The sequence below is a fragment of the Lycorma delicatula genome, chromosome 3 (genome assembly GCF_047948215.1).
Source record: "Lycorma delicatula isolate Av1 chromosome 3, ASM4794821v1, whole genome shotgun sequence".
NCBI classification, from domain to species: domain Eukaryota; kingdom Metazoa; phylum Arthropoda; class Insecta; order Hemiptera; family Fulgoridae; genus Lycorma; species Lycorma delicatula.
In genome coordinates this window covers 180795197-180812704 of record NC_134457.1, presented here as the reverse complement: position 1 = coordinate 180812704, position 17508 = coordinate 180795197, and the positions used below count along the sequence as shown (strand labels likewise).

Genomic DNA, 17508 nt, shown 5'->3' with positions numbered 1-17508 from the left:
GATATAGTGGTTGTTATTTTTAAAATATTGTTACTATAAATTTATATGTAAATTATAATACTATCGCAAACTATAATCCCATTTTACACTTTATAATTTTCACTGTACTTATTCTATCTCTTTTTAGAGCTTATTTATTTTTAAATTTACTACAAAATGAAGCTGTATTTGTCATAGATCTACTAGTTCATCAAATGTAACAAGTACATCACATATTATCAAGATACCTCAGAACTTACTAATGAGAAATAAATTTTTAAAAAACAAAAAAAAGAAGAGAAAAAATTGATTGATAGATAGAGCAGTTGATGGTAATAAATGGACTTTTACTCTGTTTTTCATACACAGAATCTGTTCTTACAGTGTTCTACATTACCTATCCAAATGCTACTTGATCAGAGTAAGATGTGTATTATAACGTACTTAAAATATCATACTCAAATCCATGATAATTAAAAGAAAGTGTATACTTATATTACTATGTTTATTCTGGATAGATATTACTGTGCAGTGTACTGACAGGACAGCTTAACAGCAAGTGTACTATTATATTTATAAGGTAATTTAATTTTTATATTAGCAAACACGTCTAACAAGACGTCGCCATTTCCCAGTTTCTGGAAAATGTTTCTTTAAGATAAAAAATTTAATTTTCTATTTTCTAGAATATTTCTAAAACATTTAGTTATACCGATAAAACAACTTAGTAGCTGTGGTATCAATCAGTATCTGAAAGAAACTTGCTTTTCAAGCCGTACTTCACAAATTGTAAACAAGTAGTAGAAATTTTATCATTTGCCAAGAATACACGTGTAAATTTAGGTCCTCGCTTCAAGATGTAGAGTATGCTGGTGCGCCTCGGGGAAAATTTTTTGCTTTCTTTATTGTTTATTAATGATCTGCGCAAAATCTTGATCTTCATTACAACTCTTTTTACAGATGATACCGCTGTAATCATTTCTAAAGATAATTACAAAAATGGATAGAAACTTTCACAATTGCAGCTTTAAAAATTTTTCACTAAATTCATAATTAATTTATTTACCTTAACGTGATTTCATGTGTTTGATTAAATAATTAATATGAACTTTAAATACATCTATTTCGTTTTACAAATTTTATACTCTGTTCCGATCAGAAAAACCATTTATTTATAAAGTAGGAAGTTAGGTTAAATAATCTGTTACAAAAATCTACCTTACCAACAGTTTATATTAAATCCCAAACGCTTTGGATCATTTGACTATCCACAGTAGAGAGATTGTTTTGTAATCTAAAACTTAAAACGTAAATAAGAAATTATATATTAACACAACAGGTCTTCTTGGCAGTACAGAATTTAATTGAGTTAGACAACTTGAAAATGATTAATTTAAATAGAAAATCACGATATATATAAATTTTTTTTTTGAGATTCCTGGTTTTATAAAAATTGTTGGAAAATCTAATATTTAAATGAAATTATCCGGGCTGTATTTATGTTTATTTTATAAAATGTGTTTAGCATAATTAGATTTATCGAAACAGCCGTTCTTTATACTATTATTATGTTGTTTAGCTCTAATAGAAACAGAACGGTTGGTCATAAGAATATATTTTAGACGGCAGTTTTCGCGTTTTAAACTATACCCATCTTGTCTATCTATGATATTTATTTCATTATTTTAGTAGAATCGCTATTGTGTATAAAATTTATATGTTTTTAAAAAGTTAACTTAAAAAGTAATAGAACTTTAAATACAACTATTTGTGTTATTTTTTTTTTTTTAAATTGAGATTATACCAACCGGGTTGGTAGTGGTGAACGTGTCTGCAAATCAGCCGATTTCGTAGTCGCGAGTTACAACTTTCAGAGCCTATTAGTATGATTTGTATTAGTTTGTATTGCTATTATTTCAGAAGTAATACCCTCGGTGATTCACGGAGACTACAGAAAAAAAAAATTAGAAATTGAGATCACGTTATATAGATTGTATATGTCAAAGTTTTTTCCGTGATTTGCATAACCTATTCTGCTTCTGAAATGAAAAAAAAAAACATTTTATTAAAAAAGGCTAAAATGCTTCGTTTGTAACTAACGGTTAATTAAAGATTTCGCTCGGGTTCAGCAACCCCGGTGAAAGAGGTGGTACTGAAAATTTATAGGACAATAATTAAGGGGCAAAATTAGTGATTTCTGTGGGTTTTTTACCTTTAAAATTGAATAAAATGGCTACCAAAACAGTATCTGCAGTAGTTTTTAAGAAATCTGGGATGAAAATCAATAATTTAGATTAAAAACCCCGTTATTATGTTTGATCTACAATAACTTTGTTAAATGGGTAATAAACATGTAAAACTTTTAAATAAGACTTTTAGAGAATATAATTCTGAACATAATTGTGCAAGATAAGTCGAATAAACCAAAGAAAGTTTAGAAAAATTAGAATTCAGTTTAGAAACAATACAGTAAATTGTACCTACCAGTTTATAATAAATATTCAAAACCAAGCCCACTAGTTTCATAACTTCCCTTCTGTACTGCTTTTGTAGCTCTTTATAGTACTTCAGGGCTATCCTTAAGTTTCTCAGCAGCATCCGTAATGCAAACAATTAATTTCTCATGAGAATGTATTTTTGTCTTGTATACAATATTTTTCACGCGTCCCAGTTGGAGAAATCTAAAGGTATTCTTGGTGGCCAGAAAGGTGGACCTCCATGACTGATCCATTTCTCAGGGAAATGATGGATCCATTAGGTTTATTTATTTTATCAGTTTTTTTTTTAACTGAAGTATTTTAAAGCCCATTTATATCTTTGCAGATTTCATCAAATGTAGGATCATCAAGACAGAAGGAGTACAGCACTTGTCAACTTAAAACCGAAGAATTCAGATTAAATTGCAGCTATTTGAGTCTTACCTTAAATGATGCTACTACTAGCGTCATTACTGGTTGTGTATGCTACTACTCTCATCTGCTGTTGTCAATTGTAAACTGTTCATCCTTCAGTGCTGTATAGTTTCATTCTTTGTAGTTGCATTTTCTAAAATGCCTTATTCAATCGAGCAGTAGATTGATATATAAGCTTAACAATATATAAACTTAAGCGCAATGTGTATAAGCTTACGAGCTTATACACGTTGTGGATCCTTTCAAGAAACACTTCAAATATTCGGCAGAAAAATCTCTGAATGCTAAATTTTATACCAATAGAGTGGTATAGAATACCAGTTTCAAAATTTTTCATGATTTAAATTTGAAACCGTATTGTGCAACAACTTGAGAGAACAGAGGAGTTGAAACATTTTAATTATTGTGACAGGCTTCTCAAAAACAATGTTGAGAGACAGATAGAGCCAAAGCTGTATTTTATCTCAGACAAGGCATGTTTCATTTATCTGGATATGTACAGCTTTGCACAGCATCAGGTATTGGATGACTGAAAATTCTCACAGTTGTTTGAATGTTCGCCTCATGACAAGAAAATTGGTGTATGATGTGCTGTTTTTGGTAATTGTATAATGGGGGGGGACTAATATTTTTTGATCGGACTGTCATTACAGTAGTGTACTGTACAATTCTGACCGACAGAAGAATGAACTGTCAGCAAAAAGTGGTGGTTTCCCATTTCCCCAGGTTTCTCTTTTTTTTGGAGTTACTTAAAGGATAAAGTTTACAAATAAAATCACTACATTATCAATGAACTGAAGGCATACATTCAACAAGAAAGCATTTTGCAAAAAGTGCTAGGTATGATCACTCGAGCACAAAGATGCAATGCTGCACAGGGTGCTCACTTTGTACATTTCTTCTAAAAATATGGTAAATATGTTAACTTTTGCTAATGTAAATACAAAATTTAATTTAATTTACATTTTATTGTTACATAATTTTAATGTTATATGACATGACATTGTTTAGACTATAGCAGGTGTTTCAAGTTGCTCACTTTGTATTAAACTATAAACAATCATCTGCAACACTACTGAAAAAGGAACCACATAGTTCAGAAAAGGTGATATTTCCAAATATTTAGAAAATGACTTTTATTTGTAAATAATTTACCTTCAGGTAAATAAAATAGGAAATACTATCGACTCACCATAAAAACCATAAACTTGAGTAATTTGTCTAGATTCATGATTTCCTCAAAGTAGTGTAATTCTATCAGGCCATCGGGCTTTTAAAGTTAATAACCTTGTAAAAGTTTTGAGACTATAATAACCACGATCAACAAAATCTCCCATAAGTATGTAATTTGTATCAGATACTTGGCCTCCACTCCTGAACAATTCTTCTAAATCATAAAACTAGAACAAAAATAAGTATTATAGTAATAATAAAATAAAATAAATCAAAATTATAAATAACAGGTCTCAATCTTAATATATATATGACATCAAAAAGAAAAAGGTTTGAAAAGTAGGTAATAAAAGCAAACAATGTAAATTTATAAAGCTATGTACAGACTGGACTACAATCACCAGCAATGTAAATCCCACAGTTTGGACATCATTTAAAGCAACTTGCTTGCTTGCACATAATACTAATATTTCATGTTTACACTGACAGTAATATTTCTAACAGTCCTGTACTTACTATAGAACCACTCACAGCTAGTACAGTCTCTGATATTTAATATTGTTATAAGTTCAGACTTAAGAAAAATTTGAAAGAAAAACGTGTTTAAGCAACTGTGAAATCTACAGGATTAATTTAATCAAAGAATTTTATATAATATAAAATTTTATGAGAATGAAATGAGATTGCTCTAAGATGGAAGTTCATTTTGTAATTTTCTGAAAATGAATCTGTTAGATTTCAAAAAACTCCAACTAGCTGCTCAAAAAATTTTAAAAGGCAAGCCAACTTTCATTCTGCAATTTAATGGGCAACTGCATACTTTAAGTAGTGAATGACCAGAGACACTGATAATACAGACATGTTGAAACCTGCATAATTTAACATCTTGCATGGCAGTACCAACTTAATTTGAACATTAAATTATATATGCTATACAATACTAAATATTCTTGTTTTATATTCTGATCAAATTTAATTTTTTTTAATAAATAACAGGCTTTTATTTATTTAGTTTATGTACTGTAATATTTTCGTAAAATCAATTCTTTTATTGTCCATATCTTCCTCTGTACCAAATGATTAAAAGGAAAAACAAAATTCAGCACAATCCACAACAGTACAGAATCAAATAAAATTTATTACCTCATTTATTTTTCTTTTTTCATTTATACACCAATAGTACTTTTGAGGAATTCCTCATCAGTTGGTTAAAATTAAAAATTCTTTACTTTTAAAATTTTGTAAAAATATCAAAATCACACATTAAAATATTGTTGTACGCAGTCAAAAATTAAAATTTTTTAAAAATTAAAAATTCTTAATTTATTACACATGTTTATGGCCAGCCACTAAATACAGCACTGCATAAATATAATATAAATTTTATCTGACATCGACAAAAGTGCTGCTATTTTTTAGCAGCTTTGATAAGAGAATCATTATCAAACTCTGTCTGCAGATTGATCAAGCTGAATTTCCGTTTGTATTTGTAAATATTTTTCTGAAATGTTCAGTTTTTTATTATTGTAATCATTTTCAAATTAGTTTTTAAGTCAGTAATGGAATGTTTATTTATTATTAGATGGTCAGCAACATTAGAGAATCCTACTTTATTGTTTTTATAATAACTAAAATGTTCTGCAAATCTTGCTCTAAATGATCTGTTACGTTTTCTCAATATAAATTTTATCAGTCACTGCATATTATTTTATATGATACCACATGAACTGTTAATTAATAATTATTATTACGGTTTCTTAAATGTCTTATTATATGATTGTTTTGCTTATATGCTAGTTTATATTTTTCATGGAAATGAATTTAGAAGGTTGAGGAGAAAATAATGGAAAAGAACCCTTTTTTTTATTAAAAAAAGCCACAAGATGGCTATTTGGAAGACATCTGCAACTGACAAGACATAAGTAAACAAATAAATTTTTAAGTTTCTACTAAAACAAAGTGGTTTTTAAAATGAAGTAATGCAATTTATTAAAAAAATAAATAAACAAACTTGTCCATGAATATCGCCACTTACAGTTACAGGTGTTGATATGGGCATAATGTTTGGTTCTTCTAGAACCAAATCACACATTATATCACATAATTTCTGTAAAATACAATTGAAGCCAGGATTAATTACACAAAAATAAAATAAAAATTTCTACTGTAACTTAAAAGTTCTAACAAGATCTAAAATTTACAATTCTAAATAACAAAAAAACAGCTGTTTTATATATAATTTTTAATTTATACTATTTTAATGTGTTTATAACTTCTACTACTATGGTATTAGAGAAGCTGGTTAACCGTACCTTAACAGCAGTTGAAATTAGTATACCATTAAAAGTTTGTAAACAAACAGTTGAAATTTCATTTCTCTATAACAATTCTATGAAACACTTTTTCAGACTAAATATCTTTTTTAGAAGGGTTATTCTTAAAATATTTTATCATTCTTTATGTATCATAATACTGAAACTATATCTGAAACGATTAGAAAATTCTAAGCTGGCAGTTATAATATATATATATATATATATATATACATAACAGCATTTATGGCGTACTTATAATAATAGCAGTTATTTCATTTACAATAATATGAAATTTTGTTGCATGTTTTAACATGATAAATTCTGCTAGGACTTTTTATTTGTAACAAAATCTTAAATGAAGTGCTAAGATATAATTATAAGATATTTATTATCTACATACATTCCCATCCAAAATATATCTTGGGACTCGTTAAAAATGTGACAGTTTTTGGAATACAAAATACTGGATTTCTAATCACTCTGAGGCACCTAAGAATCAGGAAGACTGAATTTAGGAAACTTTAATTTTCTCACATAATTATATTTTAATTACAAATTTTATGAAAATGCTTCTTTGCCACAAAAACATTTGTGTCATACCAGATTACAAAATTATTTTTACGTAGCACATTGCTTCAACCTGTTAGGTGCTTCACTTTTAATCTTTATTAAATTACTAACCCATCAAAATGATCTTTCGCAGAATCATTTAAAACTAAATTAAAGAATCTTCTTTTACAAAATTAACTTTATTTTTTTGGTGTGTTTTAAATAATACTACAAAAAACTGAATTTTCTGTATCCTTATTTTAAAACTTGCAAGTAGTACAGACTGAACTAATTAATTCCTCCTAGATTTCATTTTGTACTGCATTTACTTTTTATCTTCACATATTTACTTAAAAATTATTTCATACATTTATTAGTTTTACAGATTAATAAAAATTTTACCCACTTTTTACAAAAAATTTTGTATTTTGTGATAATATTCTGATCAAGGTTTTTCCATGACTTTTCTCCATCATTCTAGGTAAATTAGAATAGTTATTTTTATTATCAATGAATTAGCATACTTATCCTTTCCAGAAGTGATTAATATAATGTATAATTGTGAATTTGAATAAAATATTTTTTTAACATCTTTTACACAAAACCTTTCATCCCTGTACTTGCATACTTAAGTTTACAGTTTGGAAAATGTATTAACCTTATATGTTTGGTTTATAAAATTATATTACCATCAGTAATCGCAAACATTAATATATTAAATGTGAGCCAAAAAAATACAGTAACAGTAATTTCATTGGTCTGTTAAACAATGTCAGTAGTATTTAATCAGGTTTATGTCAGTGTGTGCAGGTTATAATAAATAACATAAACCAGTAAACAATTTTATACTACTACAGTGGTCGGCCTAGCCTTGTGACTCATGAACTGACGATGAAAATCATCAAATTGTTACAGGGTTAAGATACAAATGGGTTAATTAAATGAAAGAACTGGGACTAGAAAGAGAATCTTGTAAAGCTGCATGAAACCAGTCAAATGATTGAATTCATATTATTCAAGTAGGCAAGTTTTAGAATATTTAAAACAAATTGTTACAGGCTAAAGATATAAATGGGTTAATTAAATGAAAGTGTTGGGACTAGAAAGTGAATCTTGTAAAGCTGCATGAAACCAGTCAAATGATTGAATTCATATTATTCAAGTAGGCAAGTTTTTGAATATTTAAAACAAATTGTTACAGGCTAAAGATATAAATGGGTTAATTAAATGAAAGAACTGGCACTAGAAAGAGAATCTTGTAAAGCTGCATGAAATCAGTCAAATGATTGAATTCATATTATTCGAGTAGGCAAGTTTTAGAATATTAAAACAAATTGTTACAGGCTAAAGATATAAATGTGTTAATTAAATGAAAGAACTGGCATTAGTAAGAGAATCTTGTAAAGCTGCATGAAACCAGTCAAATGATTGAATTCATATTTTCAGGTAGGCAAGTTTTAGAATATTTAAAACAAATTGTTACAGGGTTAAGATATAAATGGGTTAATTAAATGAAAGAACTGGGACTAGAAAGAGAATCTTGTAAAGCTGCATGAAACCAGTCAAATGATTGAATTCATATTATTCAAGTAGGCAACTTTTAGAATATTTAAAACAAATTGTTACAGGCTAAAGATATAAATGGGTTAATTAAATGAAAGAGTTGGGACTAGAAAGAGAATCTTGTAAAGCTGCATGAAACCAGTCAAATGATTGAATTCATATTATTCAAGTAGGCAAGTTTTAGAATATTAAAACAAATTGTTACAGGCTAAAGATATAAATGGGTTAATTAAATGAAAGAACTGGCATTAGTAAGAGAATCTTGTAAAGCTGCATGAAACCAGTCAAATGATTGAATTCATATTATTCAAGTAGGCTAGTTTTAGAATATTTAAAACAAATTGTTACAGGGTAAAGATATAAATGGGGTATTTTTTTTTTATGTACTGTTTAAAATATAAAGTAGTTAAATATTTTTAAAGATTTTTTAAAAATAAAAAGAAGTAAATTAGAAAACATTTTAAAGAATTGCATGAACCTATGGTGCTGCAACTTTTATTTCATGTGCCTGCATATAAAATATCAGATTAAGTATTTTTTTCTTTTGTATTGCGGTTTAATAAATGTTTGTTTTATTTGGGAATGTTTTTTTCATGGCACTCATTTGACTGCTTTGATTATATTCTCCACTCATTTCCATTTAATACAAACATTTTTAACTACAACATAATATTACAGGCCCAGATATCTATTCTATACATTCCAATTTTTGCCCTCCTCTTCTACAATTTGTATTTCCTTGTACACTCCTTTATTATTAAATTAGTTAAAACCTTTATTATCTTTTATTGGAAACAAATTTAGTTAATTTCTAAAGTAAATCTTTCTCATATTCTTCTTCTCTCCTCTTAGTTTTAAATATTTCAAATTGAGTTTCTCTTCTATAAAAATTAAGAATTACTTATTCATATTTTTTGTTTATATCAAAAGAATGTCTTCAGTGAATTTCAGCATTTTTATATTTTTTGCTTTCAATATCTTTTACAGTTACTCTGCTACCTTATTTTTCCTTCAGTTTCTTTATTATTGCTTTTATATACAAGTTAGCAATGAAACAGACTACATCTGTGTTCATTCATTTTTTGATTAGAGCCATTTTTCATCTTCTACTGTTATCCAATGCTTTCTAATTTGTATGTAGATTGTTTTTTTTTACATAAACAAAGTGAGGGAAAAAGATACACAACATGTATGGAGAAAGAAAAAACATACTGGGAACCCAATATATGGAAAAATTTAAATTTCAAGAAATAAATATAAAATAATTTCATAACTTGCATCTATTTCCTTCATTTGCATCTATTCAGGTGTCAGCAAATTTTTTCATGTTACCAGCACCTTTATTGTATGGTTACAACAATGGTATGGGATTCTAAAGATTTTTCATTTAAAACTATTAGTTGGCTGTGGCTGTACTGTTTCCATTCATCTACACTATCAGTTTTTTTTTTAATTTGTGGCTTTGCGTGAAATTGATTTATTGGGTATGTTTGATGAATGAAAACCTTTAGCATAGTATTTCTAACACTTCAAAAAAGATTGCAGTTAAAAATAACTCCTGAGACTCTGTAAAATGTATTGTAGTAGTTTTAAAGCACACTTGCCTCTGACAGAAAAATAGGAAGGGATTATTGATTGTTGTATATGTGTTATTACTAGGTTAAAAGCATTACCAGCCAACCTAGTACCCCTTAGTGCCAACCTAAAAGCAATTTTCCTCATCAATGAATAAACGAAATCAAGGTTGCATCATAACTTTTCACTGTTTCTGTCCATCAGTCCCATCTCCTTTTAACATTTTATTGCATTCTGTATTATCAAATCGCTTCTCCAGATCTACAAATTCCATACAGATGTCTTTATTCTTAAGCCTGCTCTTTAAAATTACTCTGAGAACTTGAAAAGCCTCTCTTACACCTGTGTTTATTTAATATACATTCAACCACACATTCTTTTTCTGAAACTATCTTGGTGAATATATTTTGGCGCATTAGATGTTAGACCTGTGCTGTTGCAGCTATCAAATTTATAATCTTTTTATCTTTGGTTTGGCAGCAATTAACTTTCTTTTTTTTTAAATCTGTAGCTACTTCAATCTCAAAAATTCTTCCAAGTAATTGATATTGTTCAAATAATTCTCTTTTCTAAATAAGACAATAATCCTGATTATATGAAAGTCATGCCTGCTGCGTTATTCCTGTTTAAAGTTTTTAAAAACGTAACAAACAAATTCAAAATAAGATTTTATTCTACCTTTTCCTTGGATTCTAGTTCATTTTGGTTTAATTTCTCAAAGGTTTATATTTTCAAAATTAAAAATGAATTTTCAAATAAACTAAGTCACATAGTCACATTTCAAGTTCTGTAAGCAATGTATCCAGTAGAGATGGTCAAAATTTCACCTAATAAAAATTGTGACTAATTTTCTGTAGAAATTATTTATCTTTTTGACTCTAGAAAAATAGATTTAAGCTTGACAGTGAATTCCTAGTCTTTGTACAAATGTATTTTGTGAATACAGATGTGCAGGTTATTAACACCAGTTGTTAAAAGTAATAATCATGAAGATTTATTTATATTTTTACTATAATAGCTCTAACTAGTATTAAGCTAACATTATTCAATAATGACGTTCTTAAATATTTATTGATTTTTTAAACTCAATCACTGTAAAATGCAGTATTTATTAATCAAATGAGTTCATTAACATACGTTTTTTTTAATTTTAAATTTACTTCATTACTGTGTGAAATTTTACTTTTCTTACAATTAATCTGTTACAATTTTCTCATATAGTGGTATCTTTAAGAAATAAGTAAATTTTTTATTTAAACTATTATTATAATTAAAATCATCACTTTTATTGATAATATTTTATGTTATTATTGGTTTTCCTAATCTGATGTTTACAGTAAGAGCCATTTTCCTCTTGATTCATGCTAGTGTAATAAAAGTGTGAAATTTTATTTAATAAACAAAATTTAATAACATACAAAATTCTTTCAAGAATCATTTTTTGATTTGAAGAAATCTACATTTGTAGATTCAAGAAAGCTTATCCACAGAGAATCCCTTCTAAAAATTCTAAGACACATTGAACTACATACCAAATTAATAAACATGATAAAACTGACCCTCACAAACAATCAGTCAAAGGTAAAATTCAAAGGCGAACTCTCTGAACCGTTGAGATCAAAACAGGAATGTGCCAAGGTGATACACTCTCACCACTATTATTCAACTGCACTGTAGAAATGAGAGAATGGCTCAAAAAACTCACCTAAAAGTAAAAATAGGTCAAAAAATCAAAACAGCTCTCTTGGTTTTGCCACTAGCAAGCAAAATCAATAAAGCTAAATCACAGATACTAGAACTTCAGAAAATTGGCCTCAAAATATCACTTTAAAAAACAGAAATATGCCCCAATAACCAACGCAATTAAAAGAAGTAAACATAAATGGTAATAAAATCAAAGTAGTTACCCAATTTAAATAGATTAGATTATTTAAAGAGAAATAGTAACAAACAACATAAATGAAAAAATACGAAGAAACAAACTAGATAAATTTCAAAAATTAACCTGGTACACTACAATAAAAAATGCGTATCAATAAACGCAAAAATAAGGCAATAAAACAAGTTATAAGACCAGAAGTCATGTATGCAGCAGAAATACTCTCACATGAACAAACTATCATACAGACTCCAGAAAATCGAAAGAATTGGAAGAACCTGCATCAATAAAAAGTACCAGAAAGACGGGTAGTGGTGGATTGTGCCCAACAAAGTCATGTATAAAGAGTTAGAACCCATCACGAACCGTGCATAATAGGAAACCAAGATTCTTTGGACATATCATCAGGATCCAAGATTCCAAGATCTCTGAAACAGCTAGTACAGTACAATCTCGACTCGAAAAACACCAAGACAGGATGCAGATGAATCAGAAAAATAAAACAGAATCTGAAGAAAATTGGCCTTACATCAGAAGGCACAACAGATAAGGTAAAATTAAACAAGAAAATCAAGAACAAAAACACTTGCTTCACACTTACAAGAAAAAACTCACAACACAAAGATTTTCAACAATGGAAGGAGCACAAAGATCGGAATGTTTGAAAAAGTATTGTCAGGACCACAAGTCCCATCAAAGAGACTTTGATAATGGACTGACTAAAGTGATTCTACATGGTCATAAAAGATAATAAATAAGATTTTATTATTTAGTTCTTAGTGTATGTATTCCAATGTGCTGAAGTGTTAATTATTATTTTCTATTAAATAAAATCCCATAGTACTTGTATTAATTTATTATTAAAAAATCCCTTATGGCACGCCAGAAGGTGTTGGTAGATTTCACCAGTCTAAGTAGGGGATAAAAAAGTTTCGCATATCTAGTATACAACAAGCCCCATCTTCTTAGAATTCCAGTAATATTTTGGTCATCCCTTGCCGTAAGGGTTGTTAATATCAAAAATTGTTTCTGACAAAATTTTTAGGTAATGTTTAGAGGACTAGCGACCACTTTAAAGTGATTTGATACTTTATCAAATCACTTTAAAAAAAAGTGAATTTTTTTGTTTACGAAACCCCATTTTTTCCTCCCGTGGGCCAATTTTTTCAATCCCCATGGGGTTGTGATATCAAAAAACTTTACTTAGATAGGTTTTAGACCCTTATCCAAAGAATAGTAGGAACTTTAAACGAATTCGATATTTTACTTAATAACAAAGTTATAGTGATATTTAGTTTTTTGGAAAAAGCTCCCCATTTCCATACCCTTGGTCCAATTTTGCTGATTAACGAACTCGACCTAGATCTTGGTTCATTATATTTTATGTATCAATTTGAAAGCGATTGGCACAAAATTACAGCGTTATCGTGTCCGTAAGAAAGTGAAATATATATATATAAACTTTTGAACTAACAGTTGTTTTGGAGTCTGGGAGATGTGAAACGCAGGAGATATGAAATAATTAAATATATATATATATATATATATATATATGTATATATATGTAATATGAAATAAGATGATGAAATAATTAATATACTGCATCTTATAATGATGGATCGAGTTTAAAAAACTCAAACTTCTTTATATTAATAAGTACTACGTATTACTAATGTAATATAGAAATATAGTTCTAATTATATAGTAATATAATATATTAGTAGTAAGTTTCAAAAATTGAATGACAAAGATTGTTGTATTTAAAAACACATGTTGTATATACATATACAATGTGTATACAAACACATTAATATACATAAGCAGTAGTTATTTGATACAGGGTTTTTTTTATTTTGTTTCATCAAATAATTTTATATACAAGGAATTGTGTGAAATTATTTCTACTTACTGAAAATGATGCAATCTAGGCCTGAAAGGAGTAGTAAATTTATAACTAACATTACCTTTACTAGAATCCAGCCTTTCCAACAAAATAAGTAATATGTACTGTACATAAAGCTTGGTTAAATGACCCAGAAATGCATCAGTTTCATAATAAAAAATGACACTTACCAACCGTAATAAAGTAACCAAATAAAATAAGTTGTTTGTAATAGAAATGGTTCTGCTTTTCAAAATAAAATTGTTATGAATACACCACCAGCATATATCAATCATCATTTTCACTTATCCCATATCTAATTTTGAAATCTTACATCAGATTATAACATATATAGACATAACAGGGAATCCAAATTATAGTGATGTTTCAATTAGAAGTTTTTTTTTTCAACTGTCCATAATGGAGGAAAGTAATAATATTATACAGAAAAAAAATGCAATTGTAATTTATTATCATACAGTAAACGAAAAAGAAAATTTTTTATTGAGTTAGTGAATAACACTGAAAGTACTTAAGTCTATCAATTGTGTAGAGAAAATAAATACAAAAATAAATCTAGATTGCACCTAAATTGTAAGGTGACAATTTTCATGAATTTTTACATTTGCTTTTTTCACTAAATTCTCTTTTTTTCAATAGGATAATAAATATTGATTTTCTCTTGAAATAAATGATACTACTGTCACTCATAATAAATTTGAATATACATCAAATTTACATAAGATAAGACTGCCCCACTACTTCCTCAAACTTCTGATTACTGATGTAGACTTGCCTATTAATTAATATATACCATATTGATCCCAATTTAAATCAGTTGCAATTAATAACTGCAACCGATTGCAAAAATAGATAATTCCATTTCCTATTATAATAGTATACTAATTATAACTACATTGATTACAATAATATCTTAAATAAGCAATGAGAACATGTGACGACAACAGCCTTCATTGAGACAATTTAAAGATGAGTTACAATTATGGCAAATATTCTGAAACACCTTAAAGCAGTTCTAAAAATGGCTTACATATAAAGATTGAAAATTCTTAGATTATAAGATTTATGGTCTGTTACTTAATATATATATTATTATTGCATTCCTAATCTGAGATTAAAGTTAGATTTGTTGTGTTTACAAAATGTTATTTTTCCTTTTTTTGATTTAGTTAAATCTGAACAAGAAGGAGATGAAGAAGTACTATTACAAACAATAAATAAAAAAACATCTCACATTTAACCTATCGTCAATTACCTAAACATTCATAATTCCTTTGGTTTCCTTATTCCAGTAAGTCCTCCTCTTCCATTTATTTTTTCTCTACTTTGATTTGTAGTTAAATAATGTTTATTTAAATAATGAACTGTTGAAAATATTTCACCATGTGACCAACAATTTTTCACTATTTATTATTAATTCTTGATTTTTATGTTTTTGTTCCGTGGTTATATTTGTTAAATAATATAATTATCAAATAAAATACATACAACATATTTAAAAACCCATAAATATTAGGAATTTATTAGTTGTTTTACAACTCCCTATACAGCAGCACTGGTTCAGCAAATACCAAAGGATTTCTTTGCAATAATGTACATTGTTTTTAAATGTTTCACAATTTATTTTTTATTGTAATTGTCAATTTAAAAAATACTTTCATGACTGCTAGCACTAGTTTATTAGTTTTATAAATCTCATAATAGTAATAATATTTTTTTGTAGTTTTGAAACTAGAAAGTGAATTGTGTGATATTGATAATTTTACTTCAACAATATAGTTATATTACTGATATCGCTAATTAATAATTTAGTGGGTAATCATTTTATGAACATCATTTGAATTTCCATAAATTATGAAATTAATTTATTTTCAAACACTTCTTATTTTGCTTTTTAATTCATTTAAATTGCTATTCTGCAGTTATTTAATTGTAATATTAAATTTTTGTTCTATTAAATTGCTTAGAAGTAATTATATAAAAATAAAATAAGAAATATTACTTTAAATTTTGAGTTAGACAAAAATTTTTTTTCAACTATTTTATTTTTATAGGTTTTCAAACACCTTAGTAAAGTAATAGAGTTGGTACTTATTTCATATGAACAACCAACCTACTTCTCGTTGACGTTGTAATGTCTTTTCCTATAATGAAGAGTGTATTTTGAATCTATATCAAATTATAAATAACCTGTTTCAAATTACATTCATTTATTTGGTAGTATTCATGCAGTAGTTTCTGCTGTAATTATGTAAGTTTTCCTGGTAAAATCATAAGTAAACCCATTTTCATCATAATCATAGTCTTCCATGCATGCTCATGCTCATTCAAACATGCTATGTTTTAACAACCATCTTAAGTGTTGACAGTGTCTCAGTAAAAATATTTGCTTGATTGAAAGACATTCAAGTAATCGATGTATTTGGTAGTTAATTTGATACCATTAAAATTTGTTTTTAATTCCAGTAAGAGATTTTTAAAAGTTCTATTATTTTTAAATAATTGTCTTTATTTTTATAGTGATATGTAAAACTGAATGCGGTCATTTACATTTTGCAACAACTTTATTTACTTTCTTACTTGAGGATCTTAATTTCAGAATTTCATCTTTCTGTTAAACTAGGAAAGTTCCATGGATTTTTTTAATAAACTTTTTTTCTTTTTTTTTGTCTTTGCCATGACTAAAAAAACATTTGTCTGAAGATATATAAATTGTCCTACTTAAATCAGTCATTTATTAGGCAAAAAGTTATTATGATTAATATTCATTGATGTAAAATAATATCCACATTCACATACTAATGCAATTCAGAAATCTTTGGCTAAAATGTCAATGTATTTTATGAAAAAGTTTCATTAGAGTGACACAACATAAGAATACACCATATGTATGTATTTTTAACAACATATGTGTTCTTAATGCAACATAAATGTTGCATTAATGTTAAAATTGCATTGCAATGTTGTGTAAACAAACAGCAATAGATATCCCTATTCTCTGTGCAATCTGTCATTCATGTAATTTATTAAGTAAGGGGCTTATTACAAGTTGAGCAAGCAGTATATGATGGGGTGTATTGTAATTTTGTATAATTCTGAATCGGGCACATTTCATACATTAATGTTGTTTTGTTTACAGTTGTAATAACAAACTGATAAGAAATATGCCTAAGTCAGTTCCACAGTAACTGTAATTAAGTCAGTTATTGTGGAAAATCCAGTATAAATTCATAAGATGCTATTCATCAATTTATAAAATAGATGGATAACAATTTATAAAATAGCTTTGCACAAGGAAAGCTTTGCAATACTAGTTAGCCTATGTTTAGACAGTCCCAACCTGCACTGTAGCTGCTCTAGTTATTGTCTTAGACTCATTTGCTTTATAGTTGTGATGGAGAAAAAAAGGTGTGGAGGTGTGTGTGTGTGTGTGTGCGCAACAGCAAAATTGCATTACAGTACTTTTGAAGAGAAATTAGATTTCAGTGTTCTTTACATTGTCTGAAATGGGCCAAACTCAAGGATGGACACATGGTTTCTTCAGTGTTTTAACGCTCCATACACCATTCTAACGTTTGTCCCAAGTATCTGACCAGCACTGGAATAAAACTGTTAGAGCACTCTCCTACAGTCCTGATCTCACTCCACCTGACTTAGTGC

General features: G+C 27.8%; 1 long non-coding RNA gene across 1 annotated transcript in view; it reads left to right on the top strand.

Annotated features, from left to right (window-relative positions):
- The first annotated feature begins 1808 nt into the window (after positions 1-1808).
- Positions 1809-17508, top strand: part of LOC142322264 (uncharacterized) — a 28543-nt gene continuing 12843 nt past the window's right edge. The window contains exon 1 of the long non-coding RNA XR_012755813.1: positions 1809-3803. This is a non-coding gene — a long non-coding RNA (uncharacterized LOC142322264). The remainder of the gene's footprint in view (positions 3804-17508) is intronic.